Raw genomic sequence first — 19,398 nt, 5'->3', positions numbered from 1 at the left:
GATGTTATTTTTATGTCTATTAGGCAGTATTGAGTTTTATATAATTAGTTTATAACTTGTTTCATATTCATCAAGTTATTAATGAGAGAAATAATGCTGGATTTGGCAGCCAAACAGTACTAATGTTACATGTAGCAGACACAGAGAGGAAATATCTTGGTTAAGTCGATTTTTTGTAAGTAATGCTGCTTCCTGTTTTGTTCGCTTTGAGACCCAGAATCATATTTATATTTTAATCTTTCTTTATAATTAAAATAAAAATCCATTGTCATTGTGGAAAAATTGAAAATGCAGGAAAATACAAAGCAGAAAATAAATATTAACCATAATTTCACCTCCCAAGAAGTAACTGATAATGTAGTGTATTTCCTTTGAGTCATTTTTCTCTGCCTACTGACGATGAAAGTATATATGCTATTTTTTAACTCATCATTATATTGTAACCACTGCCCCATTTTATCAAAAATTCTTCAAAAACACCATCATAATAGCTGTATAACATCCCAGGGATAAGTATGGCATAATTTAATCAATTTTCTGTTGTGAGACATTTATTTTTTTTAGTAATATTTCACACCAAGAATAATTTTGAGATGAATATCCTTGAACTTCTTTGTCAAAATACCAAACTACTAATTCCATAGGGTAGATTTCCTAAAGTGAAATTACTAGATTAGAGACTATTAACTTTTTTAAGGTTTGGCAATATATTGCCAAATTGCTTTTCAGAAAGTAATTCACACTCCCACCATCAGGATAAGAGAATACCTGTCTCAGCGTACCCAAGTCAGCACGGTTGTTTTTTTAAATTTTGCCTAATTTAATAAGTAAAACATTTTTATTAGCACTGCTAATAAATATATAAACATTTCCATAGGTTTATCGATTATTTTTGTTTCTTCTGTGAAGTGTAAATTCATGTCCTTCGGAGAATAAAAAAATTGACTATAGTAGCCAGGGTGGGGAGGGGTACTGAAAAATGTTTACTTGAGGATCATTGTACATAAATTACACATGTACTCTGCTGTATAGACAACTCCAATACTATTCATTTCAGGGGGATAAAAATTTTAAATATTAAAAAAGAAAACCAAACTGTTCTGAGAAAAATTATGGATAATTTTATTTTCAGTAAATATTGAAAAGGCCTTAGCAAAAAAACCTCAGAACCTATAAGGGAAAGAATGGGAAAATTTGACAATAGATTCAAAAGTCCATCATAAGTGAAAATACATCGCTGATGCTGCAGACCATGGTTATTGTGAGGATTTTTGCAGAATCCAAATGCAAACCCTCTCTTGCTGCAGCAGACCCATGAACTCGTTCACTTAGCAGCCAGGCTACAATAGCAGTAAGGGCTCTGCAAAACCTCTCCTCCTGCTGTATTTCTCACGGACCAGTCTCTTTTATCTTGATTCACTGTGTGTATTGCCTCCGTTTCCACAGTCAGTATAGGTTTCCAGATGGCTGCTTCAGCCACAGCCATCGCATCCACACTCTAGAAGCAGGAAGGAAGGTGGGACAAACAAGAAGAGAATAAAGGGTATGCTCTGGTTGCTTTTAAGGAAGATACCTCCTGAGATTTCTCCATACATATTACCGGACAGAAGTTACACACCAGGCTGTACTCAGCTATGAGCTCATCTAGAATTCATGGGTCCTCTCACTTGGAAAGAACTGGAGAATAGATATTGGGAGGATAACCACAGGCAGAGCTTTCCAGGTGGCTGTAGACCCATCCACTCACCTCCACCCCAGTAGGGTTCTTCCTGGCCTAGTTGTGAGAATTAAGATAAGTAACTACAAAATCTTGAAAATCTGGTAAACAATTCACAAATTCTCTCTAAATTCTTGTAAGGCTCAGGGAGCAAGTTTGTCACAAGGCCCCAGGAACAGCTCATTTATCCATAAGTTCACAGTCTGGTTTGATGGTTTGTTGGTTTTACTAATGGTCTTAATTTCGTTATCATTACTTACCATTCATCACAACCGGCCATGCTAACTGAGAGCTTTACTAAATGACCCAACAAGAGCTTGTGTTAACATCCTTTCCATCGTCTGTCACTTTGATGGGCTCAAGAAACAAGTCAGACAGAACAAAGACCCAAAGTCACTGGTGCAGTTACGCGTTTGCTCATTCAATCCCTTACACAGTTCTTCCCCAGGGGAATTGGACACTGTGTGACCTTGGGCCTTCTGACTTTATGTAGAGGAGTCCACATCGGCCTCCACATTATCAATTGGGGATAATGTGGCTAAAATTAAAATTGCCATATATTTTTTTCCCTCTTAATGACTTTTTATAACAACATAGCCTTCTTTTTACAAAATAAAGAAAAAAACGAAAAATTATCTGGAGTATTTTTGGTTTTGTTTTTTGTCCTTTCCAGATTTTCCTATAGTATTAGATGAAATTATAGAAAATAATAAATTCTGAAAATACTACCTGAGATGCCCTCGTGATTGTATTGTAAGGTCACTGGTCTTCATGTCCTCTAGATGCCCATTTGTCTGAAAGGGAGCCCAAATGTGTGTGTTGGGTGAGGGAGTGGCAGGAGGGACAGAGTGGTGGTGGGAGAACCTTAATCACAACATTATGAAAGAAATTTAAGATGTTGACTTTTCAAATAGAGTATTGAATCTTTTATATTATAATACGTTGATGGTAGCTATCTTTCCTCATTTAGTTCTCCTTACAGAATTTATCAGTCTATTTCCACTCACTAACATGTTGCTATTATTTAGTTCTGCATTTAAATGACGCTGATACCAGTACCTAGTCATGGATAAGATTTCTCCCTTTTAAGTGAAGTTCCACTAGGTTATTAATAGCTCAGGACTCTCCAAAACTCCTCTAGTTTACAGGAGAAATAATTTAATGAAGACTGAGATTGTGTGTGTAGCTTTGTTAATGTAAATGAGTAATGTGTATTGATTCTTCATGGTGTAAAAATGTTTTCATTCATGTAGTGCAAGAAAGTCTGTTAAAGAATTATTAATGATGCCATAATTGCTTTAAGATCTATGCCCTAATTAAAATGGTAAATTCCTTATTATGTCTTTACTTTAATTAGATGTACAGAAAGACAATAATTTTTAGAAGAAACCCCGTGTAAAATAAAATTATCTCATTTAGAAATGCTTCAGAAAATCTGTAGTAGTGCTCTGTAGAGAGTCAGTTGAGAACTTCTGAAGGTAAACCACCGTGACTCCACTTCCAGTCAAACTTAAGATGTCATCCTGACTGAAATTAGTAATCTTAAATAAACTGTTTTACACTTTTAGTGAAGTACAACTCATCTGTACCAATAAGTTTCTGCTTCTACTTTTTAATTTGATTTTCATTTCTTAAAAGTATTTTTAAAAGGTTGAAAACCTCAAAAAAGACAAGGAGGAAAATGAGCTTATTGTCATGGAAATTACGTTATATCAGCGGGATTCAATTTGTTTTTGCCGTTGTACTTTGCTCTGTTTTTTCTGTTTGCAAGACAGTGCTTTTCAATGATTTGTCCCAAGCTGTGTGTATAGAAGAACCACAACCAAAATCAATAACTGCCTTCCATTTATCATCTCATTCTTTTCTACCTGCTTTTCTCTCTTTAAGTTGTATGCGTGATTATCTGAGGCAATTCTCCTTTGTGGATAATGACCCCTGACTTGAAGAAGGTTGGTGGGCAGGCAGGGCGAGGGGTTAACATTTGAGTGTAGCTCTTGGGCCAGGCACTAGGTTGGGATCTTTTATGATTGTTATTTAATCCTTCTAACGACCAAAACTGGGAAAGTATCGTTGTTCATTTTAATTTTATAGAGAAAGGAACTGAAGGTTGAGAGCTGCATGCATTTTGATCATTTCAACCAAAGGTCTAAAAAAGTATGGCCTGTGGGCAATCTCCAGCTTGCCATCAGATTTTATTATAAATAAAGTTTTATTGGAACATAGACACACCTATTTTTTATTACAACAACAGAGTTGAGTAGTGTAGTGAGAGAGACTGTCTGACCTGCCAAACCTAAAATATTTACTGTCTAGCTCTTATGAGGAAGAGTTTGCAGATCCTCGGTCTAACCAAGAAGCCCAGAACTGCTCACACAAATTACACCTGCTCCCATTCATCAGATCCCATTGTGTAACATGTTTTGTTTAAAATTATATATCCCCTTTTTCTAGCATACTCTTCCAACTTCATCTATTTTTTTCCCTTCTTTTATTTGGATAATTAATATAAGGGTATTTTTCCTATGAGTGACATTTCATCTTATTTCTGAATGGGCTGAAATAACATCTCTCTAGCCAGTCTCTCTCTTAGTCATTATTAATTACTTAACTCTGATCAGGTTATTTAACTCAGTATAGCATTTTGGACCTCAGCTTGTAAGAGGATTCTTATAGCCAAGTATTGCTTCACACTGCTCTTCATATAACCTGAGTTTTTTTCCTTAAAGTTTCCACAGGACAATGGTTATCTGACTGCTGGGTCACAGGCATTTCTAGTTTAGAAAAGCCAGCAGCTATCACATAATAAAACTCAGATCGAAGGAGCTCCATGCCCAGTCAGAGAGCATCTAGAGAAAAGGGAGAATAGGGGGATAGGGAGGGGTTTTCCCACCATAAGACATATAAATCATATAATGCCAAATAGATCCTCTTTTCTCACAGACACTGCTTGTTATACAGTGAAAGCTGCCCAGCTCCAGATTTACCTTCAGCAAGCTCAGTTAGGTGGACTAATTTATTAGGTTTCAGACGGAGGGGGCCCAGACAACCCTACATGAGTAGACCCTGAGGGGCTTTGCATACAAGAAGAGGAAGGCCAGAGAAGTTCTAATTAGGCAAAAAATGGTCAAAGATAGTGAACAGGTTAAAAGTAGAATATCTATACTGTGGAACACCGTGCAAAATTAATAATATTGTAGAAGAAAATTCGATGACAGTGAGACATAGCAGGTTCTTAAATGTATATGTTTAATTTTGTTTATGATTTAAAGTTCTTTTTAAAATATACATTATATATATACAGAAAAAGCATTGGAAGATACATACCATGATATTAAGAGTGGCTATCTTTGGGTGATGAAGTTATGACTGACTGTATTGGGTTTTTTTCTAAATGCTTTGCTGTGTTTTCCCAGTAAGTATGTATTACTTTTATAATCATAAGATGTTTCTTTTCATGAGCTAAAATGAACACAACTAGGAATGTTATGGTAAACAGAGGAAAACAAATGCTTCCTCTCTTAAGTAAACTTGAAGAGTTTTGGTAAATATGTGGTGTTTCTACCATTGAGTTTGGAAAAAAATCTTAGAAGCAGATGCTTTTACTGAGATGTGTTAAGAGAAAAGGTTTAGGTTGTTTCCTCTGGAGTGTCAAGGAAGCATTAGGATAAACATCACTTTTTAATATTAATATAATATAAAATATTACTATTTTTATAAAAATATATTAAATATATTTTAAATGTATTACTATTTTAATATATTACTATTTTAATAAAAATATTACTAATCACTGGATTACTCACTTTGGAGGTCCTTAGAGCTCCCCAAGCTGTCCACAGACTGTGTTGTTTCTTGTTAGCAAAACTTAGCCAAGGCAATGCCCTCAGTCAGGACTGCCTTCTTGTTCACCCTTCTCTTCCTGGACCAGCCAAGAAGTTGCCTCTTTTCTGTATCCCCCATAACCCCTTTCCCCACCTCTTACTTCCCCACTAATTGACATTCCCTTCCTGGTCCTGTACTATTTCTGTAACCACTTCTGGATTGGACTCTATTTATTTGTTTTTCTCACTTTCTCTCTTTTCTTCTATACCACACTGAGGGCAAAATCAGATTTAAATCATCATCATGTTTCCAGTGTTGAGAGGAAGTATTTGAATGGCCTATAATAACCAAATATCTTTATTCAGCAAAATTTCATTTCCATTGGTGGGCCAGCTCAGTTCTTAGCTATGTTTTACCCTCTTCCTCTCCTTTCAAAGCTCTTAGAAGTGACCCAGATGCATGGCTGGAAGCGGAAGAAGGGGTGGTGGACCAGGAGCTCCACTAGAGCAAATTTGTCCAAACTGTCACCTCTTAACAATTTTTTTTTTTTTTTTTTTTTTTTTGCGGTACGCCGGCCTCCCACTGTTGTGGCCTCTCCCGTTGCGGAGCACAGGCTCCGGACGCACAGGCTCAGCGGCCATGGCTCACGGGCCCAGCCGCTCCGCGGCACGTGGGATCTTCCCGGACCGGGGCACGAACCCGCGTCCCCTGCATCGGCAGGCGGACTCGCAACCACTGCGTCACCAGGGACGCCCCTTAACAATTTTTAAAGTAATATATTGATACAATATTTATTAAGACTAAGATGAAAAGATGGTAGAGAAAACAGGAACTTTGCAACTGAAACATGAGTCTTTGTCCTCAGACCCACAGGGAAGGTAAGCAAATGATGGTGCCATTTTGTAGGTGTCCATCCTCCGCAAAATGTATTAGCTGTGCCCCATGCTCACTCTCACTCGCCCTGGCCCTGTTGTGAGGAACTTTCCTCTACCCTGACATGGGTGGGCCCTCTCAGAATTTACTCAGCCTGGAGCTTGTCACCTACTTTCCTCTCTGCTAATCTGACAGTCATTTGAAGGTTTTGTTGAGCTGTTCTTTGTGGCCTAGTAAATAATGTGTAGTCTCTCTAGGGAATAAATGTTAATGCATAGCTATAAAACCAGAATTATCTATTATTTCTCCTTTCTTCTGTATCCTTATTGTTTGGTCTGCTTGATCTGCTAAAGATTGAACACAGTGTGTTAAAAGCTCCACTGAGGAATATTTATGGTACATGAAGTGTTTAAGCTAGACAAGGGCTTTATTCAAGGAGGAGTTAGAGAAAAAGGGTGAACTTGGCCCCTTTGGGCATCCTCACAGATGTTAAGAAGTGTAGTAAGATGTGAGATGAGGAGAGATAAGGGTGGAAGAGGGAAGGAAGTCTTGATAAGAAAGTCAATATTGACCTGTTTGTGGAACACCTTGGGCTTTTGAAAGTGAGGCTAGCATCTTATTACTAATCAGCACTAGAAAGATAAATAGTAATTTGTAGACTGTTAATCAGCTAGGCTGATGCCTTCTTAAATTGTCATAATTTTCTGCTGTCTGATGAGATAGGTTACCCACTGGATTTGTTTTCTATCCTTTATCAGGCACCAACCACAAAACATTCCTGGATCTTGGAAGCCAAACTAAAGTGAAATCAGAAATAAAGCCCAACAAAAATTCAGACAGTCATCTTGAGAAGTAAAACATACTTTGTCCCTTTTTGCATAAGTTCTGTCTGTTTAATATGCATGAGTAATGAGTATTTGCGGGGGATGGAGCTCTCTTTGTAGAGAATAGGAGATGGCATTTCCATAGGGGGTTCCCCATATTTTACCATGAGCAAAAGGAAGAGGAAGATTTAAAAGTTTGTGATCCCTTGCAAACAATATCCTTCGTGAAGCATGAAACATTTTTATTATTTCCTCTTCCTTTGGAACCTCAACCCAATGTAGTTTTCATGAACGATTAAATTAGAAATAATGTAATAGTAATAATAATAACTATATGCATGCCAGGCACTGTTTGAGGTATTATTTATATACTGACTTTTTTTGGGGGGGGGTACGCGGGCCTCTCACTGTTGTGGCCTATATACTGACATTTTAAAGACTCACTGTCGTTAGTACAATTTTACTTTTGAGGAAAATGAGGCAAAGAGAGACTTGTCCAAGATTAAATGGCTTGTAAGTGTCACAGCCAGGATTTGAACCCAGGCAGTTTGCTGTAGACCATTGGGCTACACCATTTCTTAAATGACTGTTAAGTGTGTTTGTGTCTTCATGATCTGCAGGCGAAATTCAATTCAATAAGTAGTTATTGAGATTCAGTCATGTGTGGGGCACTGGGCTAACTGCTGTGGCATTGTTTTTCTTAGGGAGAAATAAATCCATCCCTTATTTTCAATTGCTTAGAGTTTAGTAGGGAGATTAAGACAAGCATGCAAGTATACCTACAACACAGAAAGACATTCATGGTGAAAGAATAAGCAAAACACTGTGACAATAAAGGTAGAACAAGTTGCCATGGTCTCTAGTAAAATTTAGTGACTATGTTCTGTCTTTGCTTATCAGTTACAGATCTTATTTGTTGTGTTTTCCAGTGTCCAGTATAAAGAAACAAAGACTTTATTGTCAGTTGTTGCACCTCAGAGCTAGGCTTAATGCTTCTGAAATGTGTTACCCTTAATTTCAAGGCTTGTGTTGACTCCAAGTTTTGTAAAACAAGCTTTTAGTACTGGCATGAAGTCACAAAACAAGGCGAATGTGGAAGATAGGGATAGCTCATAAATTGCACCTTATTTATTTACTTAAAGTAAATGATGTGCCTAACTCTTTTTCTTAACATTATTATTTCTCTTTCTCTCTGCCTTGCTCTGAGGCTTTGATTTCCCAGAATATAAGAGTGTAGTGTACTTTCTGGTGTTTCAAGACACAAGCTCAGTTTGCCTTTGCTCCGTAGGGCCTTAAATATTTCTGACAGTTTCCAAACCTTAACACAGTGCAAAGTGTCATGGGAGGACATATGTTGGGCACTTACCACGATGACTGTCATAGAGGAAGGGCTCAATTATTATTGACTATTATCACTGTTTTTTTTTTTTTTTTTAATTTCTATCAGACTCCAAACCTCAGAAGCCATTTCTACGACACCCTCCTGAGTTGAATCTTGTGACAAGAGCAGAGAAAGTGTGTCTAGCAAAGAAAATTGTTTAACACAAAGTTGGGAAACTGTAGGTCATTTAGGACAAGTTCATATTGTCAAATTTGGTTGAAATATATTGGTGGGCAAATTGTAGATGTGAACTGATAAAATAAAAGCTAGCATTTGACTGTATTTTGTGACTGTTTAACATTTGAGTCACTTACATCTGAAACAAACAAAACAGACCTGTCCTCTGAGAATAGTGTGAAAAGTGTGGTTCTTTAAAACAATAGGCTTGCCAGGAAGTTAAAAAGCAACAGAATTATATCTGAATTTTGAATCTACTTTGCCTGTGTATCTTACTGCAAACTCATTCTTACCTGACACCATAGCTTGCCCCTCACTTAAAAGTATTTAATTTCACTATAAATTTAGGTGAACCATCATTAGCTGCCTCTGGAATGGGTTAGATATTTAACATATTTTACAGTTAAATTTAAGTTCTTCTAGATTATCTGCTGTTTTGGATTATTTACCCCTCTGCTTTGAGTTATTGAACAAAAAAAAAATCTAGATTTGACTTGCTAAAATTCTGAGTTTATCTTCAAGATGTTTGTCCTCCAAAGCATACAAGCAGTATGAATAATTCCAATGCATATGTCAAACTCTGTGCAGTGTTCTAGGATGCACGCATTCAATATGAACTGTGTTAGGATTTTGTTTTCCCTGGCTCAAGGCAAATATGTTCTTCGGAACGTATGTATGTATAATTAAATATGACTAGTGGATTATGCAAATGAAATCTATTTTTCTTTGTAAAACAAGTTGAAAAACAGGACTTAAAGTTCCTCAAGGTTTTCTTTTGAAGTCCTAGTCTATTTTAAAGCAACAAAAATAGTTATAATAACCTGGACCTAGAGTAGAATACACTCTAATGTTTATTAATAAAATGTTAACATGTTTAAGTATTTAAACACTTTATTAAAATACAGTTACCAATCTTGTTCCTTTCAAATATATGCTAAACGGATCTAAAGGATCAAACTTTTGAATGAACAAAACATACTTGTTGATGAGCAAATTCAAAGAATGAGGTTATAAAACATCCCCAAAAGGGAGTATTTCTCATCACCTCCTCATTCTACCTTCCAGTATGTATGCGCTTTAAAGTTGTTCCAAGGTCAAAAGTTTGTTACTCTGTTTGCTATCTTATCTGAAGCAAATCTTCATCAAGTAAAGCTCAGGATAATACAGAAGCAGAGAGGAGAAGTATGAAACCCAGACTGGGGGTAGGGAAGGAAGTGGTGAGGTCAGGGGAAGTTTCCCCAAAGGAGAGTTGCTTGAGCATTCTCTCAGCATCAGAAACCTGGGTGATGGTGGAGGAAGCCCCAGAACAGAGGCATCCTTGCTTTTAATTCAGTGTCCTTTACACTTCACTGTCTGTTTTACTGCCAGCCCGCTATAGCCGGTCTACTCATTGCCTGGTATCAGGCACAAAAGAATGAATATAAGCAAAGTTACTCCTGTAAGAAAAGAAAATCTGACCAATTGTAGAGTTGATTTTATTATCTGAGAGCAAAGCAGATTCACTCAAATCACAGAGTGGCTCAGAACTCCAGACAAGAGGAATACATCCATCACCATGTAAGCTCCACAAAGCTCAGGATTCCATGTGAAACACATTTTGGTAGTATGTTATAAACAAGCTCATGTGGAACTGGGGGCGTGGAAATTACTGCTTCATCTGCAAAGCTTGGTTCATCTCTTAGGAAAAGAGTATATTGGGTTGGCCAAAAAGTGCCTTCGGTTTTTAAGTAAAAATAAAGGACACATTTTTCATTTTCACCAAGAACTTTATTGAACAACATATTCACCCTTTTGTTCCACTACCTTCTGCCATTTTTCAGGCAACTTCGTAATTCCATCTTACCAAAACTTTTTATCTTTTTGAGCAAAGAACTGTTCCAGGTGCTTTTTACAGTCTTCCAGTGAACTGAATTTTTTTCTATTAAGAGAATTTTGTAAAGACTGAAATAAATGGAAATCCGAAGGTGCAACGTCTGGTGAATACGGTGAATGAATCAGAACTTCCCAGTCAAGCTGTAACAGTGTATGCCTGGTCATCAAAGAAACATGCAGTCTTGTGTTATCTTGATGGAAGATTATGCATTTTCTGTTGACTAATTCTGGATACTTTTCTTCGAGTCCTGCTTTCAGTTGGTCTAACTGGGATCAGTACTTGTTGGAATTAATCATTTGGTTTTCCAGAAGGAGCTCATAATAGAGGAATCCCTTCCAATCCCACCATATACACAACATCACCTTCTTTGGATGAAGACCGGCCTTTGGTGTGATTGGTGGTGTTTCATTTCGCTTGCCCCACAATCTCTTCCATTCCACATTATTGTACAGTATCCACTTTTCATCTCCCGTCACAATTTGTTTTAAAAACAGAACGTTTTCATTACATTTTAGTAGAGAATTGCATGTGGAAATACGGTCAAGAAGGTTTTCTTCACTTAACTTACGTGGAACCCAAACATTCAAAGCAATTCACGTAACCGAGCTGGTGCAAATGATTTTCAATGCTTGATTTGAATATTTTTGAGTATGTTGGCTACCTCGCACGTGGTATGACGTTGATTGTTCTCAATGAATGTCTCAATTTGATCGCTATCAACTTCAACTGGTCTACTCAACTGTGGAGCATCGTCCAGCAAGAAATCTCCAGCACGAAACTTTGCAAACCACTTCTGACACGTTCAGTCAGTCTCAGCACCTTTTCCATACACTGCACAAATCTTTTTTTGCATTTCAGCTGCATTTTTACCTTTCTTGAAATAATAAAGCATAATATGCCCAAAATATTGCTTTTTTTCTTCCATCTTCAGTATTAAAATGGCTACACAAAAATTCACCAATTTTGAAAAGTCTTTTTTTAAATGTACGGTGATTTGACAGCCGTCACGTACAATCTAACAAGTTTCGAATGAAGTTAAAGACAACTAAGTTCTACTAGAGCCATCTTACGGAAAAAAACGAACAAACCTTTTGGCCAACCCAATAACAGAACAACTGCACATGAGTAACACCAGCCCTGTGTAGGTCCTAGGGTGCTGCTTAGCCCAGCACACTCGGCGTCACAAAGCTGAAAGCTTTGTTCCCACATCAGCCACGTCCTCTGCGGGCCTGTGTCCTTGGCTCAGGGTCAAATGATTACATAATACTTATTATAAGTGAGCCAGTGGAACGAGAAACCAGAAGGCAGAATGCTTAAAGAAACCAGGATGCTTAAAGGTACAACTGTCAAACCCAGGAGACACTCTCCAGGTGTGCCTGGGTCCTGGGTTGGGAGCGTCAGATTGAAGAGAATTAGCACATCTCAGCAGAGGGGCCAGAGGGGCCAAGGTAGTGGGCGCACTTGTGAAATGAGTTACTGTTGCCTGCATTTCCCCACTGTTACTACATACTGATTGGAGTTATTTGTTAATTGAAGAGTGACCAAAAATGTTTTTGTTGTTCTTGTCGTGATGGGCCTAAATACTCTTGTCCAGAATTTAGAGGTCGTTTGGGGTTGTTGAGGCCATTCCGCCTGTTTGCGGTCTTTGTCGCAGTTTGGCTTCTGGAACAAGACAAAATAGAGCTCACAGACATTGTCTCGTGGTCCCCAAACTCCTAACTTCTTTACCCCACAACACACAGGATGCAGTTGGTAGCCCCTTCCCTACCACCCTCCCTTAGTCAAAATTAAACTGTATTTTATAGTTTCCCTCATTGCTTCAACTTTTAAAAAGTCTTTCTAACTTATTTTATTTGTTCATTGACCTATTCTTTTGATCATTCATTGTCTCAACGTATGTCTATTGAGGCAGCTGTACTAGGTGCCTGGGAAAGAAAATACACATGGTCGCTGCACTCACGGATTCACAATCTAGCAGGGAAGATTGTGAATTTCTACTTTAAAAAGAAGTAGAATTACACATATTAGTCTGTAAAGAATCCAACATAGTATGTCATATTTAGTAAGACTATTGAAAAAATTATAAATCATATGAAAGAAGCATTAGGGTGAAAAAGTATATCAAGAACTTGGAGAAAGATCTAGGCACAGAAATTTACAGGGGAATGCTGAGAATTGGTGAATTTTCTAGTGTGGTTAGTACAAAAGCTCAGATAGAAGAGCAAAGCTGGGTCTATATTCTAACCCCATTTCAGGAGTGAAAGCTTGCTTAAGCCTACAGTTCAGAAACTTCTCTTACTCATAAAATAAGCCAGTCTCGAGGATGACACAAATGGTACCCAGAGTAGTTTCCTCTGGGTATTATTTAGAAATTTCATTAAGGTACAAGTAACAGTGGGCTCTACAGGAGAGCTGTTAACATAGCCAGTGGTGAATCACCCAGGGCGGCTGCTCTAGGTCCATGACTTCATTAATGTCCTAGCATTTTTCCTGTTTTCTGCCCCCTTTTATTTTAGAATATGATATCCATTCTCAGGGTAATGATTCTAAAATGGTTCTTGGAGCTCCAGCCATTACATTTGATTTCCAGGTGAGAAATAGGAAGACAAGGGGAAAAAGACATATGCTTAAAGTATATTTTCCAGAAACCCTACCCAACAACTTCTGCTTACATGTCAGTGGCCAAAACTCATTATGCGGCCAGCTTCGATTCCAATCCCAGTAAAATCTGTCAGCAAAGTGTTAAGGGGAGACTGAGTACTGGGTAAACTAGCAGGCTCCATCACCCCTGCAGCTGAGACAGGAGGAACACGCTGTCTCAGAGGAGGAACCTCTTATCTGGAGCAGAAGGTTGTGGGCATGACAGTGGAAAGTTAAGCAAAGGAGACCAAGGCCTAAGGACTCTTCCCGCAGAGACCCACGTGCCAGCTTTACTCTGGCAAACGTAAAAAGAAATTTATGACTAACTTCCAGAATTTGGTGCTATGAAGCTTCATCACCTTTTCCTACTCAAATAATTGGAATTTTGAAAACCTTAAAGAACACTTTTTATAAATGCATGTGTATAATGTACATGGATTTTTGTATGAATATAACTTTCTAATATCTACTTCTTCACATAAACATTGAAGCCTGTGCACTCCTCTCTTAGAGAATAACTGGTGTGCTATTTTTAAAATATTGACCCAGGAGCAAACTTGGTGGTGATTGAATTATGATATTTATTTCATATATCTTGGAAAATTTTAATTTTAAAAAATGGTTTATTTTTAGAAGCACTCTTTCAGCTATTAAAGACGGTATTCCACCCACCCTCCACCCAAAATACTCTTGTTTTTCAAAACAAATATTGACAGTAGAGAAATATTGACAATATGAAAATGCATAATCGTTTAAATGTAATCCTATTTCATCTTAAAAACAGAATACAGAAACCTGTTTAAATGATGTAGTCAATTTTCATGAAACTTGTACACAATTATAAAAAATCAAACACTAGCATTAGTAAGAGGGCAGCAATTAGAGTTCCAACAAGAAACAGTGCGCTCAAAGCAGGCTATTTCAGGGAGGGTCCATTTTCAAAGGAACTATTTACAAAGGTGAGGCTACCGTGTGGGAGAGCCACAGAGGTGGTGCTAGACCTGGGCCGAGTAGTGGAGGGAGAGCTATTACCTCTTCTAGATCTGAAGGGGACAAAAGTAGAAAGATGTTAGCAGAACACAGAGGGAGAGCGTTGAGTAAGGAGAGTTGTCTTGAGGTAAAGTGGTTGTAGGTCCAGGGACACAGCCACCTCTAGTGATCTCAAAGGAGGGAAGCCAAGGAATAAATACCCTGATCTCCTGCTGAGCTTCCATTAACTGAATCTAACCAACAGGCAGAGTGCCTGGGAGCCCCACTGATCCGGTCCATGCAGCACAGCCCTGGGGCAGAGAGTAGAGGGAAGAGGGTAAAACAGTGGACCTGGAGTGGTAAATGGAGGTCATCCCACACAACAAGTTGAGGATGTGTCCATCTGTCATGTGCAGTTCTCTACACCTTGAGATACCAAAGGTCCTTCTTCTTGAGGCAGTATGTAATGTCACACTCTGTTTGTCAACCTAATAGATCCCCTGGTATCACCGAGGCTATTTCAGAGCCACTCTGCTACCTTTCCAGAACCCACCTACAAAAGCTAATTAATGGTGCACCCTTGTTAACTCATGCAGATTTGGCATTATTAGTCTAATTAAAGGGATTTTAATAGTCTCACACACCCCCCAACTGATTGCTACGTACGCTAGTCAAAGTAAATTAAACCCGTTAATCAAAGTGGTAAAAATGATATAAGGTACAGGATACAGGCAGAACTGTGAGGAGACTAACAGCCCTCATTATGTTTAATTTTGTTCCCCAGCAAAGGATAATAAATTCAAGTTGTAACATCACAATAAAACATTTAATTCTTCAGGAACAGAGCAAGACACATTATAATTAGCTCTCTCTTATGCATGTTCGTTTAGGTGGTAATAGATTCAGTTGAGTAGCCCAGGCAGTCTTAAGCTAAAGACTTGACGTGAGATCTCAACCACTCTGTCACCTTAGAAAATGTCCCCGCCACGTGGAGCTGGCCTTGGGTTGAGTGTGGGTGATGACTTGAGGTCTGGTGTTCTTGTTTCATTCACAGTCCAGCAGATCTCCGCTGAATGCCAGCTATGTTAGAATTCTGGGTCTTGTGGTGCCAAAAAGTGAATAAGTAGGGTAAGTGCCTCCCCTCGTGGAACTTTCATGAAGACTGGGACAAAATCCGTGCTTCTTCTCTTGGCCTTGAAGCTCTCCATGAGCTGTCCCCAGCCTGCTTCGCAGACTTCATCCTGTGCCACCTTCCTCCTTGCTCACTGTGCTCCTGCCTTTTGCTGTTCCTCAAACATGCCAGACTCCTTGCTACTTCACGTGCTATGCATTTGCTCTTCCACCTGTCTAGAATTCGGTTCCCCCCAGATGTCCATGTGACTGGTTCCTTCTTATCATTAAGTTCTCTGATTAAGAGAGCCCTGTCCTGACCAGCTTTCTCTAAAAAAGCTCCCCCAAACTCAGTTACTCTAATTTTTAAATATTCTTCATATCACTTATCACTATCCCAAATTAGCTTCCTTGTTTGTTTACTTACTATTCATCTCTTCACTTACCCTCAGTAGAGCATAAACCTCACAGGAGGTCGTCTGTCTTCTTCACTGTATTCCCAGTATGTGTGTAGCCTGATGCATAGTAGGTTCTCAGTAAATATTTGTGACTATGGCTGATCATATTTTCCAAACATTATGACAATAATATCCTCCATGCCACATGTTCTCCTAAACCCTAGTCACATCTTCATCAAGAGGTAGAGAGTTAGTCTCCACCTCTTCAATCTTGGGGAGGTGGGGGATGCTTTTCTTTGGCTTTATCACCAGTAGGATATGGTGGCAGTGATACTGCGTAACTTCAGCGGCTAGGTCATACAAGGTGATACATCTTGCCTTTGGAGTCCAAATTAACCCACAGGGAGAGGCCCGGAAACTATATGAAGAGAGTGAGGTGCCCATCTATCCTCCAGCTGCTTCAGCTCTATACTCTCCCAACTCTAGCCACCATCTGACTTGAAACCGTATGAGAGACCCTGAGCCAAAACCACCCAGCAGAGCCTTTGTAAATATCCTGAGCCTTAGAAACTAGGAGAAGTAGTAACATGACTATTATTAATTCAAACCACCAAGTTTGGGTGTGATCTGTTACACAGGAGTAGATAACCAGGACAGTGAATGACAGGCTGAATGAATGAATGAACTAACAGATAAAGTACAGCTTATTACTGCTGGTCTGAGTCAAAATGGAGAAGAGAACATGCTATTAGGATGGAAGACTATGTTTCAAAGATCTGTGTGTCTAAATAGAAATCAAATACTTCAGCAAAATTCCAGTATCAAGTGCCTCCAATTTAATACAGATTCAGTTATCCTGTTGATTAAGTAATATTCCCTCCAAAATAGCATAAGACATTTTTACCACTGCATAGAAACTATATGGGAACTTTGTTCCCTATCACAAGTTAACACTTTTTCATGGTAGACATTGCTAATTATTTATGGCATTCTTTCTTGCTAACTGTGGCCTCACAGTCCTTTCCAGATAGCCATTAATAATTGATTAGTGTGGCACTCAAGATTTTTGCCATACCAGCTTTAAGGAGACCCCAACGTCCCAAATGAGCATCGCAGGTTGTCTTCATTGCTCACCTCCTACCACCTCTTCCCTGGGATTTCTGCAGTGACACCAGAACTAGGGACAACATGAGAATTTTGAAAGTTGAAAATATTTGGGCTTGTCTGTGAACACGTCTAGAATTGTATAGGAACATCTGCTTCCATCTCTGATGAGGGAGGCAGCATTTGTTTTAAGGCTTTGAAACTTCTCACTGATTGACGAGCAGACATGGAGATCTCTATTGATAAGAATTTGCAGAGAGCTGGTAGAATTGTTGCGATGGTGCTCGCATTTTTGAAAACTTTGTCACTTGGTTTGTATTGGGAAACAGTGGATCATTAGTTCTGAAAGGATTTTTTTTTTTTACTCATACTTGCTTCACTCCTAATTGTGTCTCTCACTTTCTCTTTCACTCTCATACATATGTCTATTCTTATCCATAAAAATTGACATAGTGTCATTATTCACTTCCACTTAAGCTGAGGAAATCTAAATTCTTTTTAGCCAAAGGTACTTATTTATCATCTCAAATACTGACTTCATCTAGCAATCTATCCTAGTTCCCTATACAGTTTGTGGTTACTCTTTCAGAATTCCAATATCGGTTGGCATCTCTTAGAGACTTCCACTATTCCGTGTGATATAATTGTTTTTGCAATTACTTTAACTCGTCCAATTATGTTGAAACTCCTGAGGGCAGAAACCATTTCTAATTCATCTTTGTATTCCCTGCAGAGTCTGATAAATAGGCAATTCAGAGGATCCAAAATGTCAGTGTTGCTTTGCCACTCAAATTTCTTCTAATGCGTACCCAGCGTCTCCCTTTCACAGAAGTCCGTTTGTAATCTGAACAAGAAAGCATATCAGAGGACCATTCTGATGAGTGAGTTATGGTTCTTAGCTGGGGATGGAACTGAGTCCCTCGCCCACAACAGGTAGTTTCTGGAAATGCAGGGGAGGCATATTTTGTTTGTTACAAAATTTGGAGGATTTTAGTGCCCAGGTCCAAGGATGCTAAAAATTGAAAAGTGAGGAACAGTCCTGTGTAACAAGAAATTTTCCTGCTAAAACCTCGGTTATGTACCTAGTGAAACACCATAGGACTATTTACCTGGCTGTATTAACAATAACCCTCATTATTTTCACTTATTTTATGCCAGACACTAACTAAAAGATTTTCTTACCCATAATTCTCCAAGTTTAGTGTGCGTACAGTTGCCTGGAAGAATGTTTACAACACTGATTGCTGGGCCTCACCCCCTAGAATTTCTGATTCACTAGGTCTGGGATCAGACTGAAAAATAGCATTCTTTACAACCTCCCAAGTGATACTGTTGCTGCTGGTCCAGAGATCAGACTTTGAGGACCACAGGCCTACTGGCACTTAACCTACACATTAGCCGATCAGTATTGAACCTCATGATTATCCTCTGAGTTACATTTGACATTACTCCTATTTTTCAGATGAAAAAGCCAAATTAGGTTAAGTCTGCCACTTGTACAGAACTACACAATCAGGATGTTATGAGTCTTGTTTAGTACCTGTAAGAGTGAGGCAAGAAATTCATTAGCTTGGGCAACGTGCAGAGAGGCTGAAGTGAAGACTCTGGAGCCAGGCTACTTGGGTTCTCTGTTTCTTAGCTGTACGATTTTGAGAAAATTGCTTAAATTCTCCGAGTCTCAGTTTCCTGAATTTGAAACAATGATGATTATGGTCCTCTCTCATAGGGGCGTCATGGAGATGGAATGAGATAATGAATGAAAAGCTTAGAAGGTTCTAGTGGGGAAGAGTGGAGTGAACAGTCGCTCTCCAGGAGTTCACATCCCGGTGGAAGAGCCAGATAATAAACCTATAAAAATATAAATAAGGAATTCCAAATCCCAGAAGTTCTGTGAAGAAATAGAATAGGGGGATGACTTGGAGATGAGAAGTAGAGATAATGAGGTCTAAAAGAGCTCTTCCAAAGAGATGACGTTTGAGCTGAAATGTGAATGACAAGAAGGAGCCAGTCATGTAAAACTGAAGAATGAGTGTTGCAGGCAGAGACAGGAATAGGTACAAAGGCACAGAGGCAGGAATACGTTTTTCTTATTCTAGAAACTGAGAGAAAGCTGAAAAAGTTAGAGTGGAGTGAGTGCCGGCAGTTGGGGTCGGGCTGGGGAGGTGGATGCAGGGGAGGGTAGTGGAGTGGGAAGGGGTAGCATCAGAGGGGTTGGTAGCCGTTGATGACCACCCACCTTATCTGTTATGATGACAAATAAGCGTTTTATTCCAAAGACAGTGACACGCTATTAGAGGGTTTCAAGCACGGGAGTGACTCGATTGGGTTTGTTGTTGAACAGATCATTTCATTGCTGTATTAATAATGGATTATGGCAAGCAAGAATGGAAGCGTGCAGGCCAGTTATGCAGCCACAGTGTAGACCCAGTGGCTTGGACTAGGGAGGCGACCAGAGAGATGAGAAGTGGATAGGTGCAGAGTGTCTGGGGCTTGCTGATAGGTACCCTATA

The 19,398-nt window shown here is 38.9% G+C and overlaps 1 long non-coding RNA gene across 3 annotated transcripts in view; it reads left to right on the top strand.

The window, feature by feature from the left end:
• Positions 1-8,854, top strand: part of LOC137233131 (uncharacterized) — a 57,664-nt gene extending 48,810 nt beyond the window's left edge. For all 3 annotated transcript variants that reach the window (XR_010947310.1, XR_010947311.1, XR_010947309.1), the window contains one exon: positions 8,684-8,854. This is a non-coding gene — a long non-coding RNA (uncharacterized lncRNA). The remainder of the gene's footprint in view (positions 1-8,683) is intronic.
• Positions 8,855-19,398: the final 10,544 nt, after the last annotated feature.

This window comes from Pseudorca crassidens, chromosome 10 (assembly GCF_039906515.1).
Source record: "Pseudorca crassidens isolate mPseCra1 chromosome 10, mPseCra1.hap1, whole genome shotgun sequence".
In the NCBI taxonomy this organism is placed as follows: domain Eukaryota; kingdom Metazoa; phylum Chordata; class Mammalia; order Artiodactyla; family Delphinidae; genus Pseudorca; species Pseudorca crassidens.
This window is presented reverse-complemented; position numbering and strand designations above follow the sequence as displayed.